The 20,167-nt window shown below is 34.5% G+C and overlaps 1 non-coding gene across 1 annotated transcript; it reads left to right on the forward strand.

Annotated features, from left to right (window-relative positions):
* The first annotated feature begins 10,438 nt into the window (after window positions 1-10,438).
* LOC121229926 (small nucleolar RNA R71) lies at window positions 10,439-10,545 on the forward strand. Its single transcript, XR_005927877.1, has one exon. It is a non-coding gene; the product is annotated as a small nucleolar RNA R71 (small nucleolar RNA).
* The last annotated feature ends 9,622 nt before the right edge of the window (window positions 10,546-20,167 follow it).

Consider the following 20,167-nt stretch of genomic DNA (forward strand, 5'->3'; position numbering starts at 1 on the left):
GCAACTGCTAAAACCATCATTGATGTTAGCACAGGTGAACTCACACTCCGGGTGGGAGACGAAACAATCACCCTTCAAGCTCGCAATTTTTGCAACACATCAGGAATTGAAGGTGATCATTTAAACCATTCTACTAAACCTAACAATATGGTGCAACCTACTTTGTAGAAAATGAGTCTGAAGAAAGCACACGAGTCATTCTCAAGCAATAATAGAGGACCTGTTCATGAAGATCGAAGACTACAAGTCAAGGAACTTGATGAATGGCGGATGCACAAACCAAGAACACCTGACAAACCGAAACTATGCCAAAACAAGCCCGATACCTCTCCAAATCAACTTAAGGTTGGTGATAAGGTCTTATTAGATACCGTAGATCCTCACATTGTCACTACCACACCGAATGAGGAAATCCCTTTTACTGTACTCATTATTTTTCCATTCGGTACGGTGGAGGTGAGTTATCCCAAGTTCGACACTTTTAAGGTAAACAATACCCGATTAAAATCCTATTTTGATGAGATTGATAGCATGAATGAGGAGTATAAACTCCTCAAACCACCATGACCATTCACTGGAGAGGTAAGTTGAGCTTAGACTATAAATAAGCGCTTCTTTGGAAGCAACCCGAGAACTAACAATATTAATTTCTTTAAATTTTGGTATTTAACTCCTAACTTACTAATAGAAATCTTGAATACAGGTGTTTCCACAGAGACACGGCCAAGCACACCGGAGTGCTTAAGGCCGTGTGAAAACAGGGCAAAAGATTTCCCCAACACGGGCTACAATTAAATGCCATGACCGTGCGATATGGCCGTGGTCGAGCCTACCAAAACAACACGGGCGTACTCCACGCCCGTGCGGAAGAACCGTGGGTGAACCTGTTAAAACAACACGGGTGTGTAGCTCGTGGTCGAACCTGTTAAATTAACATGGGCGTGGGGTTGCACACACGGACGTGGGAGAAGCGAACGAAGCTAGACACGGCTGTCCGACACGATCGTGTGAACCCACACGCCCGAGGAACACGGGCGTGTACTAAATGTCAGAGGCACCCAATTTTGAAATTCGCAAATCACACGAGCTGAAATTAGGGGACACGGGCGTGTGTCCTGGCCGTGTGGCCCAAAATCTATAAATACCTTGCACTATTCACTTTCTTCCCCATTCAAAAACCCTAACCCTAGCCGCTGCAACTCCACACAGCCTCCTCGCCACGCCTGTCTGCTACTTCCCACTTCATTTTTGACGCTCAATCTCTTTCTCTTAGCGTTTGTGTACTCCTTTCACTTCTATTTTACTTATTTCTAATGCTTATTATCAACATAATCTTCATATCTTTTGAACTATTTTTCATTTTTCCATCATTTCATTTGCATTCTTAGATTAGTTATCATACATTTGGTGTTAAATCAAGTTATTAGGAACATCTCATACCCACGACATTATTATGTTTATTCTCATGCTATTACCATGCCAATGTATATCATTTAATTTGCATTCCTAAGTTAGTTATCATACATTCCGTGTTAAATTAGGAAAACCTCATACCAATTACATTTCTATTCTCATTCTCATTGTTATTGTGGTTAAGTTTGCTTCATATTAATAGTATTGGCTGAAATAATTAGTTCCAAATTCATGCCTTCTATTTTTTCGAATCCGTTTACCTATTATTATTATTCTTTATATTACAAGCTCGCAATGTTGTCTTCAAGAGGAAAGAAAACCACCATACCTGCTTCAAAGAAGAGGAAGGGAGCGTCCTCTTCCGTGAGTCCAACCGCAAAAATTCGTCACCCTCTTCTATAGTTCCCCCGAAGGCCTCAGGAAGAACTTTTCTAGATACTTCGGGCCCGACCTTTAATTGCGGGTCGCTGCATCGACTGGGCTGCCGTAAAACAAGTTCAGATGGCTGATAAAATTCGGGCTCTTTTAACCACTGACCCTTGGGAGCTATTCTTTGGGATCATCGAACAAACATACCTGGAGTTCACGATGGAACTATGCTCAACATTCCATCTCCAGACCATAATGACGAACTACGATGATCCCGACATGGTGCAGTTTCGCCTAGGCGGGTTAGTCCGCCAGCTAAGCATCCCAGAGTTTGGTGCTACACTAGGCTTATATACAGAGGAGTTCAAGGAGGAGAATGAACTACATGCTCTCAGTCACCACATACATTTCTCTCCCTCGAAGTGCTGGCACACTTTGGCCCTTGCACGGCCTCCTACAATCCTAGCCGCTCCAAGGCATCAGTTCTCCCACCATCCCTAAGGTACTTACACGCTATTTTAGCTCACACGATTACAGAGAGGCGAGAGAGTACTGGCGTCGTCAACACCCACAACGTCTACTTCTTATGGTGCATGTTGCAAGGGCACGTCATCGACCTTGCCTATTTCATCGCCCTCGCAATTCAGCACCAGATGGAGCAGCATTGGAAGGGGGTCATCTCTATTGGCCCCTACGTGACTCGACTGGCGTGACACTTTGGGCTCCTCAACACCGCAGCCCAAGAATCATCCCTCACCCTTATTGGCCAGATGTCTCCACAAGGCATCTCAAGCATGCTTAGCATGAGGATGATTGAGAGACGCCGAGGAACCTACCCTCTCCAGTATCGTCTCACTCAATTTACCGAGGAGGAGGCCTACGAAGACATTCCTGATGATGTCCCCCCACAGTATGAGGACCTACCAACTCAGCCACCACCACCCTCTCGTCCAGTTCATGCGGTGGCTTCATATGCTGACATCTCTGAGCGCCTCATCCAATTTGAGCAGCAATGTTTTCAAAAATTTGACAACATTGATGCTACTCTACAGCAGATTTGTCAACACCTTCACATTTTATCACCAGTCCCACCTCGCGAGCCATCCAGCAATGAAGATGTTTAAAAATATTTATTTATTATTTTATGTTTTTAATTTTTATTGAAACTACTTTTTAATTTTTATTAGATTTTAGAAATTTTATTTTTAATTATTAATTTTGATTATTTCTTTTTGAGTAATTGTTCTCCCTAATATCCCCTAAAAAGTTCCTGATTTTATCACAGTTATATAGAGCTCTTAAGCTCATCGTTACATAGGAACTAAAACTCCACCGGGAAAGGTTCCCACGACTACCATGTCCTGATCGACCACGACCATAGCTACCACTAGATATAATATTCTTTTGGCATAGGACTTATGGACTAATGAACCTCTACGACTGCCGGAGTGTCCTCCTCCACTCTCGAACCGATTTCTCTCCAAAACTCTAGTTCGAGGAATTCATCATACAGGAACTTTCACTTCTCTCCCTATCTTATTTTTATACTTTATTATCTATCTTTGTACATTAAGGGCAATGTACATCTTAAGTGTGGGGGGAATATTTATTTCATTATCAAAAAAATCCTTTAATGATTGCCTTGTTCTCTTGAAAAGCTTTCATATCATATTTAGGATAAATTTTAATTAATTTATGATTTTGATTGATATATCTTGAATTAAAACATAGGGATTTATGCATTGATTGTTTAAACTTTAAGACATTAGAGAATCAAGCATGATAAGTTGATTTTTAAAAATTTAAAATTATAGGTTGTTTCCCCAAGTCTAGGTATTACTTTGAATTGGAAGTCATGAGTCTAAACATCAAAAAGCCATAATTTTTGTGAGATTTTTTATCCTTTTGAGCATCTATTAATTCTTTCATGCTCACTTTTATTATTGCTTTGAGTGCATCAGTATTGAACTATTATTCTTCAACTTGCTTGATTATGCATGTTGAGACCACACCATTTGATTTGATATGTCAAAATGATTAAGGCACTTAGGATTAACCCACTCATGCCATGAAAAGCCTACCTCCACGATTAACCCCTAGTAAACCCCCTTGAACCTAACAAGCGATTCCTTGTATTAACCTCAATATTAACCCTTAACCCATTATTGTTGAAATCCCCTAAATTAATTTGATTCCTATTTTTGTCGAGATTTGAGTTGAAGAAATTGCTTAGCTATGTATTGTTTGATTATTTAACTTGTTCTTAAAAAAAACTATGTATACATATCTGTAATTTCATATTCTGAGAAGAAGCTCTGTTGTACGCAAGTGAAGATTAACTCTTTTTCTAGTTAGGTAATTTTTCAATTCAATCTCGATTCTAACCCTTTCTTTTAGCTTGTGACCACTCCCCCTAACCAAGCCTCGTTACAACCCTCTAAAGACCTTTTGATTGATGTATCATCTTAAATTATAGTGGTGGAGATTTGATTTTCATGCAAGCCTATGGTAATGGCTTTTCATTGTTGACTATTGAGTGCTTCATTTATTGTCCTTAAACACCTCGAGTGATTTGAGTGAATCTTTAGTGAGGATGTAAAACTTTGTGATATTCTGAATCAAAGGTAATTACTTAGATGAGGGGAGACACCTATGTTTGCATGAATAAAATGCTCAACTTGGAATGTTTGGAACTTTTATGTTCTTTTAGTTGAATTCTCAATGTATGATTACTTATGGATTAATGTGAGATATTATCAATAGAAATTATAAGTTGAGAAGAATTTATTTTGATTATGAGTTGAGAATTTTGCTTGAGGACAAGCAAATGCTTAAGTGTAGGGGTATTTGATAAATCGTAAATTATACATATTTTTACCCCATGTTTAATGCATTTTATGGATGATATCTCATTAGAATTGGTGAATTCGATGCTCCTAATGCTTTAATTTCATGTTTTATACTTAGGAGAGAATAAGAGAGCAAAAGGAATGAGAAACAAGCCAAAAAAGGATAAAATGGGCCAAAGTACGAAATCAACATGGCCTGGACCTCCTCACACGGGCAGACCACATGGCCGTGCCAATTTGGCAGGCTCGAGCATGGCCTAAAGTAATTGAACACAAACGTGTCCCCGTCGAGCCCAAGTTGATTCCAATTCAGAAAAGGCTAATTTTGAGGGCTTCTAGGCATCCCAAAGCCTATAAATACACCCTAGAGGAGGAGGAAAAAGGAGGCAAAGAATAGGGGGTAAGGAATTATTCCAAGGAAGCCAATTAATCCATTTCAGGAGCTGGATTCATCATCAATACTGAAGATCTCTCCTCAATTTCCCTTCAGGAGTTTTGGGTTTTCTTTATGTTTTGTATTCTTTATTATTCTGAGATGTTTTCTTATTTAGTTGCGAACTAAAACCCCTAAATACCAAAGGAGAATGAAACCTAAGACGAATCTTGTTACTATTTTCTGAATCGTATGATAAATATTTAACTTGTTCTTAATTATGTGTTCTTAATTCTTGTTTTAATATCCCAGGATATTGATTCAAGACAAGCTCTTATTCAGAAGAGGAATAGACACTATCTAAGAGTACATTTGTCATAATTAAGCGGAGTTGATTGTGTGCCTAGACATAGGGTGACAAGATTTTTCCGGATTAGGGTGAAACCTAATAGGGGATCTATAGATCGAGTTCATGCAACCCTAGAGTGTTAATTAGAGAAAAGTCTTGGTTATTCAATCTAGGGATTAGACATTATTAGTCTTGAATAGGGATAATAACATAACTTAGGGATGTCTACGAAACAAGTTGAATGAATAAATCGTCCGATTCGGAGCCAGAATAACAAGTAATGTCTAGGTGGATTTTTCCTTAGGTATTGTCTTAAGTCAATTGATTTTCCCCAAAAGAAATTCCCTACTTCTTTTCTCTGTGCGTTCTTAGTTTAGACAATTAGTTAGTTAAAATAAAAACCTCTTTATTCTTAGGTAGATAATAAAAAGACAGTCATTACTAGTACTTTTAGCTCCTTTGGGTTCGACAATCCGGTCTTGCTAAAACTATACTACGGTTTGATAGGTACACTTGCCTACATCGTGATAATACTTAGTTCAAGAATGAGCAATTATAAATATTTAAAACCTATCACGAAATCACGCGATCAACCATATACATATAAATTCCTTAAATATTATTGATGGTATCGCAGTTTCAAAAGGTTTAGTCGATGGGTACTGCTAAGGCATACACATACAATCAGCCACGACTTCCATGTCCTGCTCGACTACAACCATAGCCACCACGACACCGACCACCATGATAACCTTTTCGCTAGCCACTGTGATTGTGGAACCCAACCTCTACCACCACCTTCACCTCTATCTACATGTCACATACACTTCACCTTCAATGCTTCTAAACCTGTTCCCGCTCTTTCAGGGATTACATCCAAATTCAGGGCAGTTTCGATTCTCTCCCTCTCTTCTAATCTTATGCTTATATTGCTATTATCTACCTCTGTACATTGAGGACAATGTATACCTTAAGTGTAGGGAGGTTATTTATGTGATTATCAGAAAATCCCTGAATTTTTATCTTGTTCTTAATAATTTTCTCATATCGTTATTAGAGTAAATTCTGATTGACCTATGATTTTTATTGATATGTTTTAAATTAAACCATAGGTAATTGTGTATTGATTGTTTGAACTTTAAAGACATTAGGGAATCAAGCATGATGAGTTGACTTTTGAGAAATAAAATTGCTAGATTGTTTCCCTGAATTGAGGTATTATCTTGAAGTTTTGAATTTACAGGTTTGACATCAAATACCCATAATTTTTGTGAGATTTTAATCCTTTTAAGAGCATATATCTTTCTTGCTCACTGATTTTATTGGTTATAAGTGTGTCAACACAGAATTGTTATTTTATAACTTGCATCGAATATACATGTCAAGACCACACCTTTGATTTGATATACGAAAATGATAAAGGCACTTAGGTTCTAACCCATTTACCCCATAAAAAGCCTATCCTCATAATTAACCCTTAGTGAAACCCTTTGAACTTAACAAACTATTTTTTTTTAATTTACCCTAAATTTTAACCCCTATATCATACCTTTTGATTCATTGAGAATTCTTCCTAATTTATTGAGTCCCTTTCTGTCGAGATTTGATTTTGTTAATTGCCTAACTAGTTTCTTTCATTTGAATCTTATAATTTTCTCTTATACAATTATTTGTTCTTATTCTTAAAATAAAATATTGGTAGTAATTCTTTGTTTTTGAGCTTAAGTATTTAATACCATATTCTAAAATGAAGCTCATGTTTATTCAATTAATGTTAGTTATTTTTCCAGTTATGTAATTTATCAAGTTAATCTCGATTCTAACCGTTTCTCTTTCAGGCTTTATCCACACCTTAACCCAAAACCCCGTTACAACCCTTCAAAGACCTTTTAATTTGTGTATCATCTCACTTATAGTGGTGGAGATTTGATTTTCATGCAAGCCTATGGCAATAACTTTTCATGTTTGACTAATGAGTGCTTAATCATTGAACCTTAAACACATTGAATGATTTGAGTGAACCTTTAGTGAGGATGTCAACCATTATCAATTTGGAATTAAAGATAATTGCTTAGATAAAGGGGGATGCCTATAATTTTATGATTAAAATGCTCAACTTTGACTATTTGAAACTTTAGTGTTCTTTTAGTTAAATATTCAATGTATGACTGCTTGTGGATTATTTTGAAACATTATTGATGAGAATTATAAGTTAAGAAGAATTTATTTTGATTGTGAGTTGAGGATTTTGCTTGAAGACAAGCAAATGCTTAAGTGTGGGGATATTTAATAAACTGTAAATTATACATATTTTTACCCCATGCTTGGCATACTTAGGAATGATTTTTTCCTTGGTTTTAGTGAATTTGATGCTCATAATCCTTTAATTTCATGTTTTAATACTTAGGATAGCTTAGGATAACAAAAAGAGCGAGAAACGAGCCAAAACGGACAAATTGGGCTTAAAACAGTGTTACACACGGCCTAGGCACTTCCACACGGGCAGTCCACACGCTCGTGTGTCGTGGCCGTGTCGACATTAATCCAAGTCAGAATTGCACACGGTTTGAGCACTTGCACACGGGCGTGGTACATAGCCGTGTCCCTGTCGAGCCCAAGTCTAGTTCTACTCGGAAAAGGCCACTTTTGAGGGTTTAGAAGCATTTTAAAGCCTATATAAACACCCTAAAACAAGATTAAAGGTGACACGCAGAGTTGGAAGTAGAAAATACCTAAGGACAGCCATCCGAATCATCTCGAAAGCAAGGATCTACATCAAGACTAAAGATTTTCATCCAAATTTCTAGAAGTTCTTTGGGGTTTTCTTTATATTTTGTTGTTTTCCATTAGTATGAACTAAACTCCTTAAATGCTAAAGGGGATGAAACCTATGATGAATCTTATTACTATTTGAATTATATGATAAAAACTTATTCTTATTCTTAATTGTGAGTTCTAAATTCTTATTTTAATATTCCAGGATATTAATTCAGGTATTGATGTGCTTATTCAGTAGAGCGAAAGTCCCTGTTTAAGAGTAAATCATTCATAATTAAGCGGAGTTGAATGCAATCCTAAAGATAGGACAACATAAATCTGTCGGATTAGAGTCAAATCTAATAAGGGAATCCATAGATCGAGTTAATGCGACAATAGAGGTTTTAATTAGAAAGAGATTTCAATTAATCAACCTAAAGACAGTTGTTCTTAGTCTTAAGAGAGTTATTAACATAAATTAAGGGTTTCTACAGATTAAGTTAAGTAAATAAATTGTCTAATTCAGAAGTAATAAGTGAAATTTAGGTGGATTCTTCCTTGGGTATTGCTTTTTCCATCGATTTTTCCTAAAGTATTTTCTAAACTTTATCTTTGCCGTAATCTTAGTTAATTTACATAATTAGTTTTAGTTTAAAAACACACTTTAATTCTTAGGCTAGATAATAAAAATATAGTAATTACTAGTACTTTTAGTCCTCGTGGATACTATATTTTCCGTCTCACCAGAACTATACTACTATTCGATAGGTGTGCTTGCCTTTGTTAAATTTATAGTTAGTTTCATGACCATCAAAATTAAAGGATCAGAAACATCAAATTCACTAAATCTTATGGTAAATCATCCAAAAATATGCCAAGCATGAGATAAAAATATGTATATATTATGGTTTATCAGTTACTAAAAAGGGTCGCCCTAAGATTAAAGGAACGTCACCGTCCTCTTCCATGTCTAAAACAAAAAAGTCTACTGGGAATATGAATTTATCAAATTTTACTAGTACATCTTCAATGATATGCCTAGGAAATCTAATAGTTTTATCTGCTAGTTGAATACTCATCCTAGTTTGTTTGGGCTTCCCAAGATCTAGTTGCTTAAACATTTTATAGGGCATGACGTGAATACTTGCCCCTAAGTCCGCCAAAGCATTATTAACAGCTAAACTACCAATTAAACAAGGAATAGTAAAAATCCCTAGATCTTTCAATTTACTAGGTAGTTTGTTCTGCAAAATGGCCAAGCAAACTGCATTCAACTTCACATGCAATGAATCATCTAACTTCCATTTGTTTGCTAGAAGCTCCTTTAAAAATTTAACCGAGTTGGGCATCTACGAAGGAGCTTTAATAAACGGTAAGTTAATATGTAACTTTCTTAAGATGTTAAGAAATTTACCAAATTTTTCATCTGTGTGGTCTTTCTTGGTCGCTTTAGGGTATGGCACGCGAGGTGTATATTCTCTGCTTATCGGTTTTTGTTTGTTCTGGCTTTCATCCACCTTATCTTGACTTATCACAGTTTCTTGCCTTGGTTCTGGTTCGGACTCAACTAACCCTTCTTCATATTAAATGGTAATCGCATGAAGCTGCTCTCTTGGGTTAGTCTCGATGTTGCTAGGCAAGCTACCTTGTGATCTTTCTGAGATCAGCTTAGTAAGCTAACCTATTTGAGTCTCGAGACCTTGAATCAACGCTTGCTGATTTTTAAGCACTGTTTCGGTGTTTTGGAAACGTGTTTTTAACATCGAGATGAATTTCGTTAGCATCTCTTCAAGGTTTGGCTTCTTTTCCTGTTGGTAAGGTGGTTGAAAGCTTGGAGGGGGTTGTAGTCTTTGATTGCCTTGACCACCCTAAGAAAAATTGGGATGGTTCCTCCAACCTGCATTGTAAGTATTATTATAGGGGTTATTCTGAGGTCTAGAATTGTTACCCATATAGTTGACTTGTTCATTTCTAGTGCTAGGGTCGTAAGCTAGGCATTCTGTATTATTCATTCCCCCTCCACTTGTGTTACACTACATCACCGAATGTACCTGCACAGAGACACATAAACCATCAATCTTTTTATTTAAAAGCTCTACCTGGTTTGATAACATAGTGACCATGTCGAGGTTGAAAACACCGGTTACTTTATTAGGCTTTGTCCTCATGACTTGCCACTGATAGTTATTCAGTGGCATCTCTTCAATAAATTCATAAGCTTCCTCAGGTGTTTTGATATTTAAGGTTCCACCGGCGGCTGCATTGATTAACTGCCTAGTTGAGGGGTTCAAACCGTTGTAAAAAGTTTGAACCTGTAGCCATAAAGGTAACCCATGGTGAGGGTACCTTCTCAATAAGTCTTTATACCTCTCCCATGCATCATATAAAATCTGTAAATCCATCTATACAAAGGAAGAGATATCATTCCTCAATTTGGCTATAGATATCATTCCTCAATTTGGCTATCTTAACGAGTGGAAAGTACTTTAGTAGAAACTTCTCGGTCATTTGTTCCCAAGTAGTGATGGAACCTCGTGGTAAGAAGTTCAACCACTGTTTAGCTTTATTCCTCAATGAAAAGGGAAATAACCGAAGGCGAATGGCATCATCAAAAATGCCATTTATTTTGAAAGTATCACAGAACTCTAAGAAGTTGGTCAAATGAGTATTTGGGTCTTTATCCTGCAAACCATCAAACTGAACAAAATGTTGAATCATTTGTATAGTGTTAGGTTTCAGTTTGAAATTATTTGCAGCAATTGCAGGTCTAAGCCCTACTAAATTAGGCTTAGCATAATCGTACATAATACGAGGAGTAGGATTATGATTTATAGGATTTGCGGCAACCATAAGAGGTAGTGGATTATTCTGATTTTCAGCCATCTCCTCAGTGGTATTGATATCGTCCTCATGCTCTTTCTCTATATACTATAGACTTCGTATTATTTCTCTATGATTTCTGTGAGCTGTGCTTTCAATTTCACTGTCAAAGAGTAGAGGTCCTGATGGGTTTCTTCTAGTTATAAACTACAAGAACCTGCCAGAAGCAAACAAAAGAAAAATTAGTATATAAAAAAATAAAAATAAAATAAAATGCAATAAAAATAAAAAAATGGCTAAAGTAATAAAAATCAAGCGTTCCTACTATCTTAGTCCCCGGCAACAGCACCAAAAACTTGATGAGCATTTTGTGGAACACTAAACTAGACTATGATCACAACTAAGGCAAGCGCACCTATCAAATGGTAGTATAGTTATGGTGAGTCCAGAATATCATATCCACAAGGACTAAAAGTACTACTATTAACTTTCTTTCTATTATTTAACCTAAAATATAAGGGATTCGTTTTATTCTACTATTAACTAACTAATTAACTACTGAATGCGACAAAGAGTGAAGAAAATAATCGAATAAACCAATAATAAAGACAATATCCAAGGAAGAATCCACCTAGACTTCACTTATTATTCCGAATCCTAACCAAACGATTTATTCACTTGTCTTGATCGGTAGAAATCCCTAAATTATGTTAATATCTCTTTCGAGACTAAAAACAACTGACTCTAGGTTGATTAATTGAATTTCTTTCTAATTAAAACCCCTATTGTCGCATTAACTCGATCTATGGATTCCCTTATTAGATTTGACTTTAATCTGACAAATTTATGTCGCCCTATTTCTAGGGTTGCATGCAACTCCGCTTAATTATGTGAGATCTACTCTTAAACAGGGACTTTTGCTCCACTGAATAAGCACATCAATCTTGGAATAATATCTTGAAAATATTAAGGCAAGAATTAATAACTCATAACTAAGAACAAGAACAAGTATTTATCATTAAATTCAGAACTTTAAATAACAAGATCTGTCTCAGGTTTCATCCTCCCTAGGTATTTTAGGGAGTTTAGTTCATAATGTAGTAGGAAAACATATCAAAAATAGGAAAATAAAAAAACATAAAGAAACCCAAAAACTTCGAGAGAGAAATTGAAGGGAGATCTTCAATCTTGAAGGAGATCCTACTTCCGAGCTAAATTCGTTGGCGTTCTTCAAGTAATTCATGTGTTCTACTCTCCGTGTCCCATTAGGTATTCTTCTAGTGTGTTTATATAAACTTTAGAATGCTCAGAAACCCGAAACAGGTACCGATATCAACACGGGCTGCCACATGGGCGTGTGGCCAGCCCGTGTGTCTCACACGGGAGTGTGGAATTCGTCTTGGCCGTGTGGATCTTTCAATCAGCCCGTTTTGTCCGTTTTTGGCCCGTTTTATGCTCCTTTTGTTCCCCTACGCTCTCCTAAGTATAAAATTTGAAATTAAAGGGTTAGGAGCATCTAATTCACTAAATTATATGATAAACCATCCAAAAATATGCTAAGTATGACATTAAAATGTGTTACTTTTATGTTATATCAGTGTACTAAACACCTATGGATTGCGTAATAATATAGTGTCCATTTGGAGATAAAAAGAGAAGTCTAAGTGCGTAAAGGATGAGAATAGAAACACCAAGTATTTCGTAGCTAGAGCTAGAAATAATTGTATTCATAGGCTCATAATTAATGTTGTTAGGTGAAGGATATGAAGAGCTTGAAAATCGCTCAAAAGTGTTGGGTGCAATGATAAATTACTTTACACTCGTTGCGAGTACTTAATTTTAGTTTTAAAAATACATTATTGAAAAGGAAACTATAAATCTCAAAAGAATTAGACTTCATAGAAAGTTTAAACTTTAAGTATAGTTTATTTCAATGGGAATATGGTTTATTAAATTTGCCGTGGTGTAAATTGAACGGGGTGAGGGTGAATGATAGGGCTTGGGATAGAAGTTTTTGGGAATTAGATAGTAAGGGTATGTATTCGGTTAACAATTTTACTTTTCCTTGTGCAAAAAGTGAGAACAGGTGCTGCTAGTATGATTTGGTCTAGACGAATGCCGAAATAGGTATATGGTAAGATTTTAGTTCAAATATATGGGCAATTTTAAGTCTCAAATTAGATGACTCAACTTAAATTAATTAAGAGATTTAATTTTCATTCTTTTTCATTTATTCTGTTACTTGATGGACATACCAGAACAAAAGTTGATTATATATAAATTAATCCTCCTTCTACCTATTAAAGTTACACATAAAACTAATAGTTTATTTATAGTATGACATCGACACCTTCTCCAAGTAACCAAGTAGATAAATAAACATATAAAATAAAAGAATTATCCACAAAAAATCTCCATTTTGACTTTCGAAACAAATCCTTAAACTCCAAGCAAATTCAAATCAACATTGGCTCCAAGTAATACTAAGTCAAAATACTTCAAAGAATAAGGATAAAGTTTGCTGCGATTAAAAAAATACTTCATTTCTCTTCAAATTCTACAAAGGGATAAAAATAACTAATCTACATAAATAAAATCAAGTGATGTTCTAACATGGCATGTAGTAGCTAAAACATAGATAGTTAAAGTTCAACAATCTCCCATTTTGACATTTAAAAAGAAAAAAAATTAGCTAATGATTAAAAAAGACCAACAATAAGAAAATAAGTCTTCCTCTAACTCAAAGTGTAACACCCCATACCCCCGGTCCAGTCGCCAGACTCGAGTTACAGGATATTACCACTATAAAAGATAACATTGTTCACCAATTAATCAAACATAGACAAAGAGATCATTCCCATGCTATTCAATTATATAGGGACCTAATTCGAGCTTACAGAACATTTAAAACAAACCAATAACAATTCTGGATTAAATTGAAACTTTTACAAAAATATAGGTAAATAGTGAAAACATGGGTCACAAGGCCATATGGCCAAGCCGTGTGACAAGGCAGATACTATGTGGTGCAGGGACATGGTCATGTGGCCAAACCGTGTAGTAGAGCTTAGACCGTATAGGAGGAGATACACAGCTATGTCTTTAGACCATGTAACCAAATGGTTCTGTGTGGACGTAAAATCACAAAAAATTAAACAGAGCACACAGTCGTGTTATAGACCGTGTCACACAACTATGTGGGGCACATGATCATGTGACAAACCATGTCACAGGCCGTGTGTACCCAAAACACCTTCAAACTCAAGCAATATCATCCATTCTTTCTTAAAAATCAATATATACCATTTACATCTATTTATACCAACTCAAACCTCACTAAAACATGTCAAAACATGCTAATTTAATATTCAACCTAAGCTTAACCAATATGCCTCATTTGGCACCACAATTCAATCATGAAACATCAACCATTCATACCAAGATTTTTCATGTCTAATCATACTTATACAATCATCATTACTTTAACTAAGATATCAATAAGCAAAGTTTAATAAGTGACCCAAAACATAAGAATCTATTTTCACAATTTAAGCATACCTTACTAAACCATGCCTTTAACCATTTTATATCATTCAAGTCATTCACTCCAAACATTAACAATTACCAACATTCAATATCAAGTCATGCTATTACCTAAACTTACACAGAATGTCATTCAAATATTGGCTAATATCATCAACTTACTAAATGTCAATTAGGTACCAAGCACTTAATATATCAAGGTTAATTATAATCTTTTCATAACCAAAGTACTAAAACATGATCATTAATTTGCAAAGTAGACATCCTGTATTCATGCCACAAGTCCACATTTTCAAACTTCAAAAATCTACCGAGTCAAAAGATAATATGTGTGAGCTCCCATTGATCCGATTGACATGATCAAAATGTCCAAAATTTACAGAACATAATAAAAAAATGTAAGTATATAAAATACTTAGTAAGTTCATATAATTCAATTCAATAACTTACCTTACTCATTTAATAGTTAAACGCGAATAACTATTCAAAATATTTTCCCTATCATGACATAGTTCAACAATCCCAGGTAAATAAGTAATGTACATACAGATATTTAAAGTTCATATTTCATCCACATTAACATCACAAATTCATACTATTTATCCTTTGAATTACCGATGGAACTTCGTAAAAGAAACTCAATATACGAGTGCAAATAACATCTGATGCTCGTTCGAGCTAACCAAATATAGAAATATATGTGTCAGGTTACTCATCCAGGCTAAACCTTTGACAACACAAAAAAATAGATTGGCTAGGGCTATAAATACATGTAAGGTTATTGGTCTAGGCTAAACCTTTAAAACAACAATAGATTACCAGTCCATGCTAAACCTATGTCACATGTATATCCGAGTCTACAGCAAATGCTGGAGCTTGGTCTAGTCAGAAATCAATATGTAATCTCGTTTATGAGACTTTTACTAGGTCTATCGGAATTATCTCAACAAATCAATTCAACTTAATTTCATTACTGAATAGTCAAATTCCAACTTACATTAGATTATATATAATTAACATAATTTAACAACGAATTTGAAATCATGTAAGTCATGTGAATTGACTTGAAAAAAACAATAGTGCTTTAAATACCAAAGACTATTCGACAATTTTCCATTTTTCGCCTAAGTCAACAACTTGATATGCATGAATCTAATGCTGGTCGAACCTTAAACTATCAACAATGGCTCCTCAAGCTTTTGTTTCTCTTATTTCAGTGGTAAAAATGCTAAGTGGAATATGATGGTTTTCATTCTTATATTTTTAATTACTTTATTTAATTTAATTTCAACTAAAAATCTCCCCCAACCGTCCAATGTACTTAATTACGGCCAAATTAAATTATAAACCCTTGCACATTTATTGATTGAGCCATTTAACTAATAAAATTAAATAGTGATTAAGTTTTACGTCTTGTACGATTTAGTCCTTTTCATTTAATTAACTATATAAATATTAAAATTTCTAGACCAAACTTCAATATACCTATTTAGTAACTTCGTAAATATTTTTAAATATTTACGGGCTTAGTTCACAGAAATGATGTCCTGATACCTCATTTTCCAAAACCACTTGACTTTAGGGACAACCACTTGTACTTGACTAATCGTTTAGTTAGCAAAAATTACCAGATAAAAATTCAATATAATACTATATTTGACTCGTAAATATTAAATAACAATATTTATGGACTCACTCATTAGAATTGTAATTTCAAAATCATTGTTTCCGACATCACTAAAAAATAAGCTGTTACACACAACATCATACTAGGACCCCCTTTTGACAAGATCAAATCAAATTGTTAGCCAAGGAGTTCGAATGTAATATAAGCATGGAGTATAAAATCGAAAACTTAAGAAAGTATGTTCGAAAAAATTTGAAATCAAGTTTAAATAAGCATTAACATCAATTACCATCAACAACTGACCAAAGCTCATTCACTGCTAATCTTCTCCCCTTTTGGGAGAAAATGTCAAAGAGTTTCCTCCTCTGAAATTGACTTCAAAACAAAGAACTCTCCCTAGGAGAATGCATCACAAAATATCATGCTTAAAAATTTCCCCTATTAGCTTAGGCTATAAACATGCATGTTTATTCCTCAATTAGTAAACCAAACATCTCAAAGCATAAAGAATACATAAAGGATGATCAATCAAAGTGCACAACCAAGGAAAAAGATATTAAGTCTAAAACAAATTCCAACCAAATAGCACAATTGTAAAAATAACAAATTAAACCAGCACCATAATCACCACCACGGGGCAACAAGAAAAAGAAAATATGCAATCTTTCAAAACCAAATCAACAATGTAAAATGCCGAAGCAATTAGTCACCATCTCGTCTCAAATTTGAACATTTGCAGCTAGTTATCCTCCCCCTTACCAAGTTGTCTTCTCCAAGTTGCAAATCAACTCAACAAATTTTACCTTTTTGACAACCAAATCAACATTGATTGAATTTAAGTATGCCATTAAGAGATCTAAAAATCTATGCGTTTTTGTGCAGCTATAACACAGTGAGTCGAGATTGTCCCATCTAATGTTATAACAAGGTGTCGATCATCCTTGTTTTCCTCAATTTGATTCCATTTCATTGATCCATCTGCCTTTTCTTCCTAAAACTTTTCCCTTGGCAAAAACAGAGTGGGGGTGTTGCTAGTATGACTTGGTACACGATAAGATTTTAGTCCAAATATATGGGAAAAATTAAGCCGACTCAACTTAAACTAACTAAGATATTTAATTTAATACTAAATTAAAACATTCTTTTTTATTTATTCGGTTACTTGATGGACATATCAGAAAAAAAGTTGATTATATATAAATTGATCCTCCTTCTACCTATTAAAGTTACACATAAAATTAATAGTTTATTTATAGTGTGAAATCGACACCTTCTCCAAGTAACTAAATAGATAAACAAACATTTAAAATAAAATAATTATCCACACAAAATCTCCATTTTGACTTTCCAAGCAAAGCCTTAAACTCCAATTGAATTCAAATCAACGTTGGCTCCAAGTAATACTAAGTCAAAGGCTTTAAAAAATAAGGATAAAATTTGTTGTCCATTAAAAAAAATGGTTCATCTCTCTTAAAATTCTACTAAGGGTTAAAAAAAAACTAACCTGCATAAATAAAATCAAGTGGAGCACAATACCATGATCATTTGTTGATTCGACCCGTAACAAAAATATACAAGTCACAAGTGCCAACCAAAACTCTGCCTTTATCTATCCCAACTTCTTGCCTCAAGTGATGTTCAACATAGCATGTAGTAGCTGAAACATAGATAGTTAAAGTTCCAACAATTCCCCCTTTGACATTTTGAAAAAAAAAACATATTTTAGATAATTAAAGTCCCAACATCATTAATGTTGTAACTTATGTGGTAGTACATGTTTATTTCATAAAAAATTCAAATAATAATAACTTAAAATTTGATGATTTTTTAAAAAAAGGTTCATAATTTTTTTCCAAATAATTATCCTCGTTAGCAATGAAGTACATGTAAGCTCCTATGTAGGTTACCATATCAGTACCATTAAAATTTTAACAGTTCGGTCAATTTTTCAACAAAAAAAAATGAGTAATTTGACTAAAATTTGAAGGTTGAGGGCCAAAGTGGTATTAAAAAATTAGGGCCAAAGTTACAAAATGAGTAAATATTAAGGACTAAATTTTTTATTATGTCTACTTAAAATAATGGCTTATGTTTAATTGCTATCATCAGTTTTCTTGTGCAAAAAAAAATTTGTTGCTAGTCCTGACAATTATACCGTTAGTTGCGATTCACTTTGCAACTAGATGTAGTGTAACTTATCTATTTTATTGGCATATTTTTACTCGATTATCTTGATTATCTTGATTATCATTATGCATCTTTTTAAGGATATTAAGCATTATTTTTTGAGATTACTATTGATGAAGAGAATTGGTAAAGCCAAATTATTTTAAAGGAGTCCTAGTATAATCTTCTTCTTTTTTTTTTAAGAAATACCACATTGAATAAGTTTAAGTGAAGCAGATACCTTTTAATTTATTTCATGCGTTAATAAAGAAGTCTAATTGGGGTGCAATTTCCTTGTTTCAAGGCAATCATACTAACTCAATTATAAAAGTTGAATAATGCCTATAAATTGGGGACTTAGTTAATGTTTTTCTTATGTACAAGAGATAGAGAGCACTAGTCTCAAGAAAGGAACATATTTTTGTTAGTAAAATCAGGTTAGAAAACAATTTTTTTTAGGCATAATGAAAGTTTTTTCTTAAAATCGAGCCCTCGTGATATATATAATAAACTACAACCAAATTTATATTTTTGCTTTGTGCGAAGGCAATCTAAGTCATTTCCCAACTTTCAACCAGTTGATCTTCTCTGCTATTCTCGAACTCTGATTTGCTTTGATCATGGACTCTAACAAATCGAATAAGTGCATAAAATGAAAACTTTTTTTTTACTTTTAGTAGGAAAGTTAATTATCTATATAGATGATGGTCGTGAAACTAACTAAAAATTCGACTAAGGCAAGCGCACCTATCGAACAATAGTATAGTTATGGTGAGACCGGTAATATCGTATCTACGAGGACTAAAAGTACTAGTACTTACAATCTTTTTATTATCTAGTCTAAGAATTAAAGGGTGTTTTTAAACTAAAACTAATTATCTAATTAACTAAGATTACAACAGAGATTAAAGTTGGAAAATACTTTTTAGAAAACCGATGGAGAAGACAATAACCAAGGAAGAATCCACCTAGACTTCACTTATCACTTCTGAATTAGACGATTTATTCACTTGACTTAATCTATAGAAATCCCTGATTTATGTTAATATCTCTCTCGATCTATGGATTCCCTTATTAGATTTGACTCTAATCCGGCAGATTTATGTCGTCCTATCTCTAGGATTGCATGCAACTCCGCTTAATTATGAATGATCTACTCTTAAACAAGGACTTTTCCTCCACTAAATAAACACATCAAAACCTAAATTAATATTCTGAAATATTAAAACAAGAATTAAAACTCACAATTAAGAATAATAACAAATATTTATCATATAATTCAAAAGGTAATAAGATTCGTCTTAGGTTTCATCTCCCTTAGGTATTTAGAGAGTTTAGTTCATAATAATGGAAAACATCTCAAAGTTGGGAAAACAACAAAACATAAAGAAACCCAAAGAACTTTTAAGGAAATTGAATGGAAATCTTCAGTCTTGAAGTCGATCCTGCTTCCAAGCTGATTCCGATGGCTATTCTCGAGTATTCTCTGCCTTCTACTCTGCGAATCCCCCTTTGATCCTCTTCTAGGGTGTTTATATAGACTTGGAATGCCTACAATAGCCCAAAATTAGCCTTTTCTGAATAGAATTAGACTTTGGCTCGACAGGAACATGGCCGTGTGCCACGTCCGTGTGAAGGTGCTCAGGCCGTGTGCAATTCTGACTTGGTTTAATGTTGACACGGCCATAACACACGGGCGTGTGGATCACCTGTGTGGAAGTGCTTAGGCCGTGTAAAACACTGAATTAGGCTTAATTTGTCCCTTTTTTGGCCTGTTTCTTAATCTTTTGCTTTCCTATGCTCACCTAAGTATAAAACATAAATTTAAAGGATTAGTAGCATCGAATTCAATGAAACTAAGGAAAAATCATCCATAAATATGTTAAACATGGGGTAAAAAT

The sequence above is a fragment of the Gossypium hirsutum genome, chromosome A05 (genome assembly GCF_007990345.1).
Source record: "Gossypium hirsutum isolate 1008001.06 chromosome A05, Gossypium_hirsutum_v2.1, whole genome shotgun sequence".
Taxonomy (NCBI): Eukaryota; Viridiplantae; Streptophyta; class Magnoliopsida; order Malvales; family Malvaceae; genus Gossypium; species Gossypium hirsutum.